Source organism: Artemia sp. Qi Xiang Cuo, chromosome 1, assembly GCF_049724085.1.
Source record: "Artemia sp. Qi Xiang Cuo chromosome 1, ASM4972408v1, whole genome shotgun sequence".
Lineage (NCBI taxonomy): Eukaryota > Metazoa > Arthropoda > Branchiopoda > Anostraca > Artemiidae > Artemia > Artemia sp. Qi Xiang Cuo.
The window spans coordinates 10,954,588-10,970,729 of NC_142794.1; the positions used below are offsets into that span (position 1 = coordinate 10,954,588).

The 16,142-nt window shown below is 34.8% G+C and overlaps 1 protein-coding gene across 5 annotated transcripts in view; it reads right to left on the minus strand.

Moving 5' to 3' along the window:
* The window catches only part of LOC148956003 (uncharacterized), a 166,747-nt gene extending 151,630 nt beyond the window's left edge, over positions 1 to 15,117 (minus strand). For 4 of the 5 annotated variants that reach the window (XM_089088828.1, XM_089088975.1, XM_089088900.1 and 1 more), the window contains exon 1: positions 15,030 to 15,117. The gene's annotated coding sequence lies outside the window, so the exon portion shown is untranslated. Of the gene's footprint in view, positions 1 to 14,984 lie in introns of all 5 variants that reach the window. The other variant, XM_089088755.1, reaches the window with a different exon arrangement.
* Positions 15,118 to 16,142: the final 1,025 nt, after the last annotated feature.

The following is a 16,142-nucleotide window of genomic DNA, read 5'->3' on the forward strand; positions in this document are numbered from 1 at the left end:
AGGCGTTGTCGTAGAAACTTCAAAACTGGCTCATTCGATTGGAAATTCAAAGGGCTATTTCCCTTCTTAATAGTCAAAAGGGATTGGAGGGGAACTAGCCCCTCCCTCACGCCCATCATTTCCCCAAACACATCCAATCAAAATTTTGATATAGCCATTTTGTTCAGCGTAGTTGATTTCCACATAGAAATATGTTTTTAGGAGGACACTCCCCAACAACCTCAGGGCAAGGGTTTTAAGTTATGTCCTGGGGTAAATAAGGTTTTTATAGAAGGCGTTGTCATAGAAACTTCAAAAGGGGCTCATTTGATTGGAAATTCAAAGGGCTAGTGCCCTTTTTGATAGTAGAAACTGATTGGAGGGTATCTAGCCCCCCCCCCACGTCCATCATTCACCTAAACACATCCAAACAAAATTTTGAGATAGTCATTTTGTTTAGCGTAGGCTAGTTGATTTCCAGATAGAAAATATGTTTTTGAGAAGGACACTCCCCCCCCAAACTCTCAGGGCAAGGGTTTTAAGTTATTCCCTGGGCGCATACAAGGTTTTTATAGAAGGCGTTGTCGTAGAAACTTCAAAAAAGGCTAATTCGATTGGAAATTCAAAGGCTAGTGCCCTTTTTAATAATCAAAAGTGATTAGTAATATTTGTTGTTGTTGTTGTTGTAGACCAGGGCACTTCGTATCGAAGGAGTTGTCATGGAAACTTCGAAAGGGGCTCATTCGATTGAAAATAGAAAGGGTTAATGCCCTTTTAAATAGTCGAAAGTCATTGGATGGCAACGAATTTCCCTTCAACTCCCACCCTCCCATTTGCCCATTATGTTTAAAACTAAATGTTGCCTTAAGATTAATTCAAAATGCACAGTGATAATCCTAATTCCCAATAAGGCATCTCAGCAGTATCCCAAGAACGACTGAGGGTATTATATTCAAACTTTCGAGGCTACTTCTGCTCTTAAAATGTAACCAAATCAAATTAGCGTAAGTGTATCCAAGCTATCGAAGAAAGTAAACATATTTTTTTGCGAATGGTATCAAGTTTTCCATTTCAGGTCAACTAGAGGGGGTATGAAACTAAGTTAAACAGTACTATTTGTGTCCATATTTTTAAATTGGTGTATGTTGTTAAAAATTGCTGAAAATTTTTCTCCAGCATACAAATAGCAGGTCAAACTATAAAGTCTTAAAAAACGAAAAGATTTAAAGTGTTATTTTCTTTTTCCCTGAAAAGACTATGTCAATATAAAACGAACATAAATTAATTTAAAAAAAATTTTTTCCACACAATAAGTTTTTCAAAGAAAAGTAAACAACTCTATTAAACAAAAAATGAGCAAATCAAATAATCTACCAAGCTCGAAACTACCACAAATCAGCATCGATAAATAAATGAAACACAAAACGAACAGAAATTACAATAAATAACCGAGTCAAACTCAAAACGAGCAGAATTTAACATGAGTAGGGCTCAAAGCCCCTCTACCTTTCCAAGGCCAGAACAAAATTTGCACTTTCCTGAAAAAATACAAATGAATGTGCACTATCAGTTTAATATACATATACTGATATTTAGTAATCTAATGTTAAAATTATTTGATTTATTAAAGTTATAAAAGTAAAAACATTTATATTTTTTTCAGTAAAGTGCAAATTTTGTTCTGGCCTTGGGAAGGCATAGGGGTTATTTATTGTAATTTCTGTTCGTTTTGGGTTTAATTTATTTATCGATGCTGATTTGTGGTAGTTTCGAGCTTGGTAGATTATTTGATTTTATTTTTGCTCATTTTTTGTTTAATGGAGTTCATTACTTTTCTTTGAAAAACTTATTTTGTGGAAAAAGTTTTGTTTAACTAATGAACTAAAAGGTGACTATCATTACTTATGTGGATCATCTTACAGAAAACTTTAAAAAAACGATTTTGGCGGAGGAACAGGGAGCTAACCCATGTTAATACTTTGATAAAAGATTTTGATGGAATTCGCAGGTTTTGGTGAAATGATGGAAGCTCACAACTGTGTTGAACATATTGGCTGTCAGTAATAATTTTAACTTAGGAAAAAGGTAGAAGTATCAGATGCCAAATCAGGAGAATAGGAGAGCTGCTGAAATACCATTAAAGAATTTTGAATTTGGCCAAAAACTCCTGGATCAGGAATGCACAGATCTGTTGTCACAGTAGATAAAGACAATTTACACTTTCCAAAGTGCAGGTCTTGTCTGACAAAAAAAAAATGTTGCACAAATGCTGAAGAGTTTACTATCCTACTGAGAAGATCAGGCCTTTATTTCTAGGTTTTATGCAAGATTCACCACCTGATATTACTCTAATGAAGAAATCTAGGTCCATTTTGGATTGATTAAATGGTTCCAGACCAGTGGTCATCCTAAATCAACTTGCAGCAGTCTTTGAGTCTGTTAGACCAGATAAACGTGTTGGATCTGGTCAAACATTTATTTCCAAAAGCTGTTTTTAAGAGTTCTTAAGTCTCTAATACAGATTTCCCACTTTTAAATCAAAACTTCATACAAATGCATTACCGTATCCTAGTTTTTCATTCGTTTTGAGCAGTTAACAGTCTGCCCCAACAGACACCCACACTCAATAAATTGCTAAGCTCTAGGCTCTACTGAGCAAAGATATGTTGGGACTTGTTACACAATGTATCAAGGACACATCAAGCCATTGCTTCTATATTATTGGATAATTCTATCTACTCCCCCTGAGCAGTGGCGCCACTTGTCTTATAACAGTCCAATCACTTCTTGAATCAAGTAGAAGACAGTGTCGTATTTTACTTAGTAGGCTAGGTATTGGACAGCTTTACCAGTTGTTCACTTTCCACCTGAGTCACCAACCATTGCAACCATCTGGAGAACAATTAAATTAAAAGAGCCTTAATTTTGAGTTGTGATCCATGGGCGATCAAATGAGGGCTTGTAAACACTCTATTTGGGGAAAAACTTCTCATACTTTTTGTACAAGATCAAGTTTAGAGATTTGTTTGTTTTTGTTTGTTTTTTGGCCAGGGCTTGTTCATGTTGAGAAATCATACTGATATCCATCATCCAAAGGACCAGATATTTGTATTAGTGACAAGTTTCACTACAACTAGGACGCAATTAGGACGCACTTTTTGCCTGCCAGAAGACAGTATAATGGTATGATTTTGCCAATGATCCCAGGCAGTGGGGATTGTGGTAGAAGCTTTATTTGTCAAAATCAAGTCTAGTCTACCACCAGCAACGAAATTATGTTTAAGTACATACTGTACATATTTTTAGATACACTGAAACATTGTATACAAACAGGGCAAAAGATTTACAACCATGAAATCAAAGCTCCTGACAGCACTTGCCAACCCCCCCCAAGAAATTTCCAGGCAAGGCTTATGATGCCCCTCCTTATCTTTGCCACTTCTGTGCTGGTAGGAATGTGAATGTAACATTTCATGCTACATAGGAAAAGATTGTTGCAATTGGAGGGCACTATTACCCCCACCCCACCAAAAAAAAAAACAATAATAAAGGGCACAGACATAAAATATTCCCAGGAATCAAGAAGGATTAGATATCGATTTCCATTCCCTCATCCCTTCCCCAAAACTCATTATATATTAATCTAACGGATTTATGAGAGTTATAATGTTTGGGCATTAAAATTCACTATTTGAGGAGCCCCCCTTCACCTAAAAAATAATCGACGACCCCTCCTGCATAATAACTAATGTGTCCTTATACATCACTGTATATACTTTTAAAAAATATGAAGCAACTCAATTTAGTTAAATGAAGCTTTAAAATATATGTCAGAAACATTTTTCTGCAATAAGAAGGGTGTTATCACTCTGCAGCATCCTTATTCAGGCTTATTCTATATGAAGGTAGACAAAATTAATTTGTACCTCCCCACCATACCCCTTCCTATATTTATCACAGGGCTTATGGAGAGTTAGACAATTTATGCACTGAAATGCATCTTTTAGGCATCTTGCAACCCCCCCCTTAACCTACACAATGACCAACCACCCCTCCTTGATAATAGCTGATGTGGAATTATACATGATTAAACAGAATTTCATATAAAAAAAAACAAGTGAATTGACATAGTTAAATCAAGTTTTAAGATAGATGTCTATATTGACCATTTATCTTGTATTCATGGACATTCCAAGACAAGAGGCTATTGCCATTTTTCTCAACTTCATTACTCCATTTGACTCTATACTATGGCATATCCTCTAGCAAGTAATGCTTGAAGATGGTGTCCCAACTAAACTGGTTGGTCTGTTCAAAGCTTCTTACGAAGTTATAAAGAATAATATCCAAGTAACTGGTAAAAGCTTATGAAGGAAGCTTTTAACAAAGAAGATGGTATGACATTTTGAGCCAAAATAAGCTTTGCTAACTTCAAATCTGCTGATGATGGTACTCTCCTATCCAACTCAGCACTGAAAATGGAAGAAATAACAAAAAGAGTGACAGCTACCACAGATAGGCTACAGCAGGTCTCGCAATCAGCATCCTGAAAACTAAATACCTATCAACTGAGAATGAAATATCTGGAATTACTTATGGGTGCTAAGGGTAGAGCATCAAATGAGGTTCAAGGTCAGATCAGCAAACCCTGGTGTGCCTTTGGGCAACTGCACAAGAAACTGGGCTCAAAGCAAAACTCCAAATTTACTCAGCATGCATATGTTCCATATGGCTACAAGACAAATCAGCAACCACAAGATCATGAAGACATGTGAACAAATACTTAAAATGTCTAGCATAATCAAGAAAAGACACCTCAAGTGGCTCGGTCATATATTACAACACCCAGAGGAAACCCTAACATACTTGGTCCTTACTGCAGTGCATCCCTCCTATAGAAAAAAAAACAGGAGGCCAGATTAAGTCATGCAGAACACCATGAAGGAGGGCATTGAACCACTGGGCAGTTTCCAGAAATATGGCTACAACTGTGACCAGTCATGGCTTCAACACATTTGACTGAAAAAAGAAGACAGATTACTTTGTCAAAACCTAGTCCAGTAGCGTCTTGGTGCCGAGTGGGGTTAAATAGCCTGTGCCTTGTCTTTGGGGCAAAATTGTAGTTTGATGCTGCAAAATAGCAGGAAAACCAATCTACATGGCGCAGTCTTTTTGGTCACTTAAAAGGGCAGTTGAAATTTTAATGCTTCCTACTGGTCAAATATATAGCCAAAATTCTATATTCTCCATACATTTTTCATACGTGGATCTTTTATTTAAATTAATTTACCAGCAAACAAGGAAAATGGACAGGAAAACTTGAAAACTTGGCAAACAAGCAATGGAAAAATTCATAAAAAAAATATAGTTTGGGCTATGTATTTGACCATTAGGGAAGGGGGGCAAAGTGATTGTTTTTAACAGTGACATGAGTGAGTGTTTTTGAACTTTTAGAAGCAGTTTTTGGTATTTTAGAGTGTTTCCTTCTGAGTGGACAAACAGCTAAACCAGTGCCCTTTTAATCTCAATTCAAATGTACTTATATATTAATTCTATAAGGGGAGTAGATAATTCTATCTACTGCCCCTGAGCAGTGGCGCCACTTGTCTTAAAACAGTCCAATCACTTCTTGAATCAAGCAGAAGACAGTGCCGTAGTTTACTTAGTAGGTATTGGACAGCTTTACCAGTTGTTCACTTTCCAACTGCGTCACCAACCATTGCAACCATCTGGAGAACAATTAAATTCAGTTGCATATTTGTCTTGTATTTATATCTAATAGACAGATCTATATGGCTAGTTGTAGAAAAAAAAGATAACATAATAGAAGGAAAAAGGGTATATGCAAAGTAAGTCCACAGTTTTTGGGATTATTGGAAATAGAAAAGTAGCCTCAGAGAAATTAAAAAATATTTCTGAAGCTGAAAAAGAGCTTTTGAATAGATCCTATGTGTTGATCGTGGAGGAAGACATAAGTTATCAAAAATTACAAATGATATTATGAATGTAATTTTTGATAAAAGGGAAGTAAGTCAACCTAAAGTTTTCATGAAACCCTAAATTGAAACTCTACAAAAATAATGATAATTATTAATAATGATAATGAAAAATATTGACAATACTAATAATGAAAAATAATGATAATAAACTCTACAAAAATAGTGAGTAAAGTAATCATAGTGGCATTAGTTTGCTATTGATAGGAACGAAATGACATAGCATAATGACATTTATTATTAAAAGAAGAGTGGTGAAGTTTTAGGAAGGGGAGAGGATTTAGCCACAACATTTGACAACTTTTGACAACATTTGACAACTTTTGACAACATTTGACAATGATAATTGAGAAGTGTCTCAATTATTGGATCCTTTAATTTCTGAGTTTTATAGATAACAAAGAGGCATTTGACTGAACTCAAATGAAAGCTTCAATGATAAACTTCATCCTTATATGGTATGTTAAGGTGACAATTTCTATGTATGAGAATAGTATTGTTGCAGTTAAAGTAGGAAGAAAGGTTAGTAGTTCTTTTAGTATAGAATCAGGATTTATGCAGAGTTGTGTGTTATCCCTATTTGCCCAGATTATGTGATCAATTTTGGGCACAGGAACACAGCATTGACTATGGAAGAACAAGGTATCAAATGGAATACTTTAAAGCTATTGAATATTCAACTACCAATACAACTTTTATAGATTCAAATTCAGCAGATGATTTGAGTGTCCTAATTAAAACGCTGGTTAAGGTAACTTATAGAACAGAAATCAGATAGAAACAGACCTTCTAGATAAAGATTATGTAGATGATTTGAGTGTCCTAGATAAAAATGTTGTTTAAGGTTACTTATAGAATAAACATCCTTTTAAATATAACAATTACTGCTGTTGCAATTGTGTCACCCTTCCTCTAATGGAGCCAGATATAGCCCTAGGCTATATATAGAGGCCTACTGATAAAATGGATGCCCCATTATTTTGTGTGCTTATTGAATGGTTGGGTCCCAATGCGAAATATAGCGAACTTGAAAAATCAACCTAATTTTGATTGTTCCCAGTTGCTGTGCCATCTTCATACTTAACTCGCAAACTACGTCAGCCAATGATAGTTTCATAGAGGTTCCATTTGTCACTAAGAAACAGTATGGCTACTGCATGGATTTATTGCTTCAAATTTTGAAAAAATCGTCCTTTTTGGATAGTTATTTATTATTTTCTTCTTTTTTTTATTTGGTGTTTCTTTTGGGTCTTGATTTCCCTTTTTTTTGTCCCATTGCTGGTTGAGAATGTGTTTTATGGATCGTCAGGTGAGGTTTCTGCTATGAAATAGCGAGTAATTAACCTTAAGTCCATTGTTTTTCTTTTATTTCTATTTATTCTTCTTTGTCATGTCTTTCCTTTTGATTGACTATGCATTTATTTATTTACCTGTTTTAAATGAGCTTGTCATTCTGCCAGTTATTTGTATATTTGGTATGTTATGTATGTATGAGTGAAAAACCAGAATATGGTGCAGGCTATTGGCCCCATAAAACCCCTGTTTCTTACTGTTAAATTGTATATATCAATATTTGTAGGTTGATTGGTAGCGTCCAACTTGTTCAGTTTTTCTGCTTTAGAATTAAAATTTTGAATTGTAATTAAAATTTTGGACAAAACTTAAATGTTTAGTGAAAGTTTCTGATGAACACCAGTTTTGTTGAATTCTTAACGATATTTTTGCTACATCATTTTGGGTGGACAGAGAAGGATATTGTTGTTCATAAGGTTGGAAACCTCTGTAACTTTTTACCTAGATAAAAATGTTGTTGAAGGTTACAATTTATGCACTGAAATGCATCTTTTAGGCATCTTGAAACCCCCCCCTTAACCTACACAATGAACAACCACCCCTCCTTGATAATAGCTGATGTGGAATTATACATTATTAAACAGAATTTCATATAAAAAAAAAAACAAGTGGATCGACATAGTTAAATCAAGTTTTAAGATAGATGTCTATATTGACCATTTATCTTGTATTCATGGACATTCCCAGACAAGAGGCTATTGCCATTTTTCTCAACTTCATCGCTCCATTTGACTCTATACTATGGCATATCCTCTAGCAAGTAATGCTTGAATGCTTAACTGGTAAAAGCTTATGAAGAAAGCTTCTAACAAAGAAGATGGTATGACATTTTGAGCCAAAATAAGATTTGCTAACTTCAAATCTGCTGATGATGGTACTCTCCTATCCAACTCAGCACTGAAAATGGAAGAAATAACAAAAAGAGTGACAGCTACCACAGATAGGCTACAGCAGGTCTCGCAATCAGCATCCTGAAAACTAAATACCTATCAACTGAGAATGAAATATCTGGAATTACTTATGGGTGCTAAGGGTAGAGCATCAAATGAGGTTCAAGGTCAGATCAGCAAACCCTGGTGTGCCTTTTGGCAACTGCACAAACCCTTGTGGTCAAGAGACTGGGCTCAAAGCAAAACTCCAAATTTACTCAGCATGCATATGTTCCATATGGCTACAAGACAAATCAGCAACCACAAGATCATGAAGACATGTGAACAAATACTTAAAATGTCTAGCATAATCAAGAAAAGACACCTCAAGTGGCTCGGTCATATATTACAACACCCAGAGGAAACCCTAACATACTTGGTCCTTACTGCAGTGCCTCCCTCTTATAGTAAAAAAAAGAGGCCAGATTAAGTCATGCAGAACACCATGAAGGAGGACATTGAACCACTGGGCAGTTTCCAGAAATATGGCTACAACTGTGACCAGTCATGGCTTCAACACATTTGACTGAAAAAAGAAGACAGATTACTTTGTCAAAACCTGGTTCAGCAGCGTCTTGGTGCCGAGTGGGGTTGAATAGCCTGTGCCTTGTCTTTGGGGCAAAATTGTAGTTTGATGCTGCAAAATAGCAGGAAAACCAATTTACATGGCGCAGTCTTTTCGGTAACCTAAAAGGGCAGGTGAAATTTTAATGCTTTCTACTGGTCAAATATATAGCCCAAATTCTATATTCTCCATACATTTTTCATAGGTAACCTAAAAGGGCAGGTGAAATTTTAATGCTTTCTACTGGTCAAATATATAGCCCAAATTCTATATTCTCCATACATTTTTCATAGGTGGATCTTTTATTTAAATTAATTTACCAGCAAGGAAAATGGACAGGAAAACTTGAAAACTTGGCAAACAAGCAATGGGAAAATTCATACAAAAAATATAGTTTGGGCTATGTATTTGACCATTGGGGGAGGGGGGCAAAGTGATTGTTTTTAACAGTGACATGAGTGAGTGTTTTTGAACTTTTAGAAGCAATTTTTGGTATTTTACAGGGTTTCCTTCTGAGTGGACAAACAGCTAAACCAGTGCCCTTTTAATCTCAATTCAAATGCACTCCCTTCCAATCTCCTAGGACTATTGGTTTGATACAAACACGCCTGGAAAAAAAACAAGAAAAAAAGACACACATCCATAATTTTGCTCCTTGAAAAAAAAGAAGCAAAATTCCTCACTTGTTTGTATATGAGCTTGAAACATCTACCATAAGGTTCTCTGATATGCTGAATCTATTTGTATGATTTTAATTAAGGTTACTTGAATTTTGTAGGGTGCTTTCATCCCTTCTTCGAAAATCAGGCAAATTTTCTCACACTTGTAGCTTTTGATGGGTAGCTTTAAACTTGTTGAGTTTTATATATTTGGAATCAGCATACAAAATCAATTTTTTAAATTTATTGCTATCAAAATTCCTTTTTTTTAGAGTTTTAGTTGCTACTGTCCTGATTCACTCCTTACTTACAATGCATTACCACATACTGTTTAATAATTATTATTTATAATCATTCTGGGTTATGTTTGTTTTAGTGGGTTTTTTTGGGACTAAAATTCCCCTTTTCAGCTATGTTCTTTATAATGCCTACTATAATCCCTACTGCAGTATAATATTAGAAGCCATGAACACATAAAGAGTAAAAGCTGGAGATTCCTAATGCAGGATGCTGATTTTTGCTGACAGGCAAGCATTACCAAGTGCACAAAACCATGCAGTGATCAAGATGTGCCCAGGATTGCAGGAAGCCTCCATTTAACAGGAGGTCCTTGGGCCTTCTAACTGTCTAGTTCTAATCTGGCTTAATCACTTTGTGTAGACTTGAGGAAAAAGTATAGACTCTGATCTGCACTGGTGGGCCCCATTACTTTTCTAGATACAGTAACAATTCTGATAATTAAGATAATATGAAAAATTTCTTCATGAAATGTTACAACACTGAAGCAAAAACTATCATATTGACATTTTGCCAGATATCTCTCAGAGGGAGAAGAAATTGGGCCTCTGGACCCTTTGGGATTTTGTTTTGGGGGGGGGGGAGTTTACTGTTTTTTATATTTACTGAATAAAAGAAAATGAAGAGCTTGAATTGAGATGATTTGGAATTTATTTATTTGACAGGAACAATTAGTACACAGGCAGGGGTAAGGGTCATGACAAAGAACCAAAAGTATAGATAAATCTTGCTTGGGTTGGAAATATATTAATATTAGAACTTTAATTGCTCAGTTTATCACTCAAAAATGCAAGGTTTTCTAGTGGTAGCATATGCTTGATCAGAACCAACTGAATTAATGACTGAAAATTAATGTTGAGAAGATCAGGTCACTTTGACTGCAAATAAATGAGTGCGTTTTTTATATTTATTGAATAAAAGAACTTGAATTGAGATGATTTGGAATTTACTCATTTGATAGGAACAACTGGTACATAGGCAGGGGTAAGGGTCATGACAGAGAAGCAAAAGTCTTGTTAAATCTTGCTTGGGTTGGAAATGTATTAATATTATAACTTTAATTGCTCAGTATATGACTAAAAATTGCAAGGTAACATAGTGGTAGTATATGCTTGATCAGAACCAACTGAATTAATGACTGAAAATTAATGTTGAGAAGACCAGGCCACTTTGACTGCAAATAAATGAGTGTGTAGAGGTGGTATTAAGTAAAATCAATCAAGTGGATAGCTTCACTTATCTGACTAGTATTATTAGTAAAGGTGGTGGACATGGTGAAAATGTAAAAAGTAGAATAGCCAAGGTGCAGGGTGTTCTTTGGAGTTGAAAAAAAATTGGAAGGAATAGGGAAATAAATCTCCAATCCAGGATTAGAACATTGGAAGCCATGATAATGACAATCAAGTACACCTATGAAAAGTGGAATCTTCAAATGGTTGAAGAGGAACTGCTGGTAAATTTACATTTGTTTTTTGTTTTTTTACTTTGTTAGATTTTTTTTTACTTTGAAGATTACTACCTAGATTTTTAGAAGATTACTACCAAGAAGATAGGTAGATTACTTTGTTAGGTAGAAGGTGAATGCACCACTTGATGTATCTTTTTATGTCCTTATAAATGTATAAGGCACTTCTTTTGCAAATTCCATTTTGAGTCTTTAATGACAACTTCTTTCTTATTATTTGCCAGTTGAAAAGAGTGACTAAAAATTCTGAAAATTACTTAAAATCATCATAAATGCTTATTTATCTCATTCATAAAAGTGCTACCTATGTCCCTCTGATGAATAAATATACAGGTCAATATACAAATTAATGCTATATATATACATATAAAATAATGCAACTCTTTTTGTTCTTTGTTATTTTACAGTCAACATTAAGGATTTGGCAGGAAGGGAGAAGTCCCACTATTGTAAAATATAGTGTGTATATATATTGAGGGTTGCATATTTACCCATTATGGGGACTGGGGTTAAGGTTAAGCAAAAAAAGAATAAAATAAGTGAGTGTTCATTACTGTTTGAAATAGTTTTTGGAACTTTTGGTAACATTTTCTACTAGCAGATAATAGACTATGGAACAAGGTGTCACTTTAAGGGCTTAAAATAAAATTTGCAAAGGAGGCAATTAGCTTACATATTTGAAAAGAGCATAAAAAGATGCACTGAGCAATGTGTTCATCCTTCAACCTAGTGATCAAATCAAAACATCTGTAAATTTACCAAATTGTTTTAAATGTTTTCCAGAGGAATTGTCTAAGGATAGTTTTAGCTTCTTGTTTGACTGACCATATATCTTACAAGAACAGCACATCTTGCTAGGATATCAATCATGTTGTGGTACTCTCTAATCATGGCTCAACATAGTGTGCCTAGTGTACAAAGTCATATCACTTTTGTGTTATGTATTATGAATAAACACTTCTTTCAGTAGATGCTTGTCAAGACGGTTTTTGAAGCTGTTTAGAGTTGGTGCAGACACTAATTCTTTAGGTAACAAGTTCAAGTCTGTAACTGGATGGGCTTTTAATGGGCAGATCATGTTGTATGGAATATTACTAAATATCTGGCTACCAATCTGGGGCAAAACAGAAGCAGGTCATTCCCAAATGGTTGCAACAGCCAAATTCAGCCCTTCAGCTTCTCTGTTACAACCAAAAGATACAGACAAACTGGGCTGTTATAACTATTTACTATTCTACAGGACTGTGGGAATATAATTATCTATCTGTTACATTACCCTATCTAAAGGAAACTTGTTAATAAAATAGATATAGTAAAATTAGATGCCTTATTTTATACTCCTTTTAGATGTCAGCATTTTTTTTGGAGGGGGGGGGACAAGAGGGGTTCATATCCAGATAGTCAAGGGGCACTGTATAATATTTTTTCCCAATTATTGGGGAGGCAACTGCCCCCCTTTGCCCTCCCCCAAATGATGGCCCTGAGGAAATATTAGTAACTAAAAAAACCATTAAAACAAGAAAATCCTTGTTTCATACTAAACAGAATGATATTGTTAATCTCATTATTATGTTCCTTTCTAATGTTATACACAATTTTAAGTCATTACAAGAAATATTTTTATCTAACAATTGAATTTAAAACCTCTTGGCAGAATAACTTTATGAATGTAAAACAACCAGTTAATAAGGGAGACATGCCATTTTACTAGATACAAAGCAATAAAAATTAGGAGTATATATAGGACCATCAGGGGGGAATACATTATTAGAAAAGCAACTGTGATAAGGAATATAATGGTACTGCTTTAATTTTATTAATATGTATCTTTTGGATGTGCTCAACTACTTGAAATTTACTGATTATATAAAGTGGGCTGTAAATTATATTGATCAGTTTGGGGAGTGGTAAAGTGAAGTAATGTCCTTTAAGGATTGAGACAAGTAAGTATTTATGTTTTTTTTAAGTGCCCTAGGCTAATTTTGAGATTTTTTTTTAGATTCCTTCAAATGGTCCCCTGATCTGTGTATTTACCTAATTTCTATTCTAAGATAACATATAACAATAGCTTATAGGCTAGGTAAGCTTAATTTGTATGCTTGTAGGCTAAGTGAAAAATAAACCATAATGTTAGCCATTTCAATGTATTAAAGGCATTTTAGGGGGGTTGAATTTGCCAGGTGAGGGGATATTAGCAGCTCCACAGAGGAAAACATGTTAGGAAAACCACTCTTTCTTCAAAATATGTAGAATAATTGTATCCAACACATTTTGACTGCAATTCCTCTATACTTTTTCCCTGAAAAGAATAGTTTTCCCATATGGTTCTATCAATCCAATTACCATAGGGCCATTTTTTAGCACTAAGATCTTACACCTAAGATTGTTCATCTTTCTGCAAAGATTATTGTTTTTTCAACTCATCTTTGTTCTAAGATCTTACAGCTTGCTGTTGTTAGCAAAATATGGGACAGATGCCATCTTTCTGCTATATAGGACAATGATGAGAGAACTTTGATGATCTACTCATCATTGTTCTTAGACTGCTGATCAGAGCAGAATGATGAAAGACATTTGCATAAAAACAACCAAAAATGTAAGATCTTAGTTCAAAGATTTCACTTTTAAGCATTTTCTGACAAAAGATATAAGATCTTAGCACATTGATGAATGAAAAAATGGCCCTCATGTTTCTTTCTGTTGCTATCCCAACTTTGTAGGCTAAATATTTTTAAATAGCCTAATAGGCTAGGCTAACCTACATTTAATTCATTCAGCTCTATTTACTATCACAAGTCTAGTGTTTCACATTTCAAGAAGACAGCTACCTATTAACAAAGACACACAACACATCACAAGGTAAAAAGGTAAATATCTACCAAATCATGTTATTGAGTTAGGAATAAAGTGAATACACCATTTGATGGCTTTTTGGTCAATATCTACCAAATCATATTATCAAGTTAGGAATAAAGTGAATGCACCATTTGATGCCTTTTTTATGCTGATTACAAATATAATAAGCATTTCTATCAGAAATGAATTTCAGCCCCCCCCCCCTATATAGGCTAAACCTAACCCAACCTAACCCTGAATTGGCATATATAGGGGGGCTGAAATTCATTTCTGATAGAAATGCTTATTATATTCATAATCAGCATAAAAAAGGCATCAAATGGTGTATTCACTTTAGTCCTAACTCAATAATATGATTTGGTAGATATTGACCAGCTTTTTTTATGCTGATTACAAATATAATAATCATTTCTATTGGAAATGAATTTCAGCCCCCCCCCTATATATGCCAATTCAGGGTAAACATTTCTAAAACCTAATCCTGAATTGGCATATATAGCCTAGGGGGGGGGCTGAAATTCATTTCTGATAGAAATTATTATTATATTTGTAATCCGCATAAAAAAGGCATCGAATGGTGTATTCACTTTATTCCTAACTCAAAAATATGATTTGGTAGATATTTACCAGTAAAAAACAACAAAATACCTATATTTGCATATGTAGGCTAAGGCTACATCTGGAACCATCAGGGGGGCCATTTGAAACAGCATGGAATCAGAAATCTTGCACTACTAAATTTGTTTTAACAACAAATTTCCCTTTTTGGAGGCACTAATAGCCCCTATAGCCTCCTGTAAGGGCTGTAAGCAGAGATGATAGGCTAACAAATAGGCCTAGGTCTAATTTATGAACACTAATGACAGTTCTGAAACTAGTCTTGACCTGTGGGGCTAGACTCTCATAAAGACTTGATTTATAAGAAATTACTTCTTTTCCTATTATTCATCATTAAAGTTTAAATAGCCAATAAATCATATATTGCAGCTTTTCAGTCTATTTCTTCCTTTGATTTAATTAGACAGTATTGGCGCCAAAGATGCTCATCGAGAACCCTTTTAAATTTAAAATGTCTTTCGAAACAACAAGGACAACAGAAAATGTATGTAACATAGACGTCCGCCTGAAATAATTTTATGGCACCAATCAATGTCATACCTTTTCAACCCAGTGAGTCTCAAAATAGTGAAGCTGCTTTTGTTCTCAGTGTGCAGCAGAACACAGAAGAAGCTCAGTTCTTTCGGTTGAAGAGGATGGAAAATAACACACAACATCTTGCAAATACCTCATAGCATTAAAGTTATACCCAGTATTGGGGACTTAACAGGGGCAAAATATGAACGATGAATGACCCAATGCATTTGAAAAGAATTAGATGCTGCTTTCTATCGTTATTCTAGCAGCCAGAGGTGTTTCAAAGGAGGGGGGAGCAGGCGCCCCAAACTTTTTGAGATACGGTAAAATTTGGATAAAGGGCCAAAATTATATTGAACCCAATAACATAACGAAGTAGTTCCAGATAGTCCAAGATTTAAATCTAATCCCAAGATCTGGTAGAAAAGGTCTAAAATTCAGTACTACGAAGAATAAATTCTACGAATGAAGTCTCGTAGAGATATGCGCAGTTATTAAATACAGTTAAAGCCGAATCAAGACCTAAAATCGTTCTGCAGTTTTGGAAAAAAAGCTGGGGATTTGTTTGAATTTCCCACAGAAGTTTTACCTTATTCCTTTCTTCTTTCCGAAATTCAAGTAGATTTTCTGGAGCGGATATGGTAAAATGTGAAATTTGTTAGTTTTGCATTTTCGCAGTTTCGCCCAATCGGCTCAATTTAAACTAAGAAAGTAAAATCCGTTTCTAACCTAAAATAATTTATTTGCTTTCACAAACTTGCTGCTTTTGCATTGGTTTGACCTGTTTTCTTTTTCATATTTTTTTGTCAAAGTTAATCTTTGAGCAATATAGTAAGCAAAATATAGCCTTGGTTGCATATCAGACAAGGACCCTTAAAATGGAGCTGAGACTTTCAGATATGAATTCCT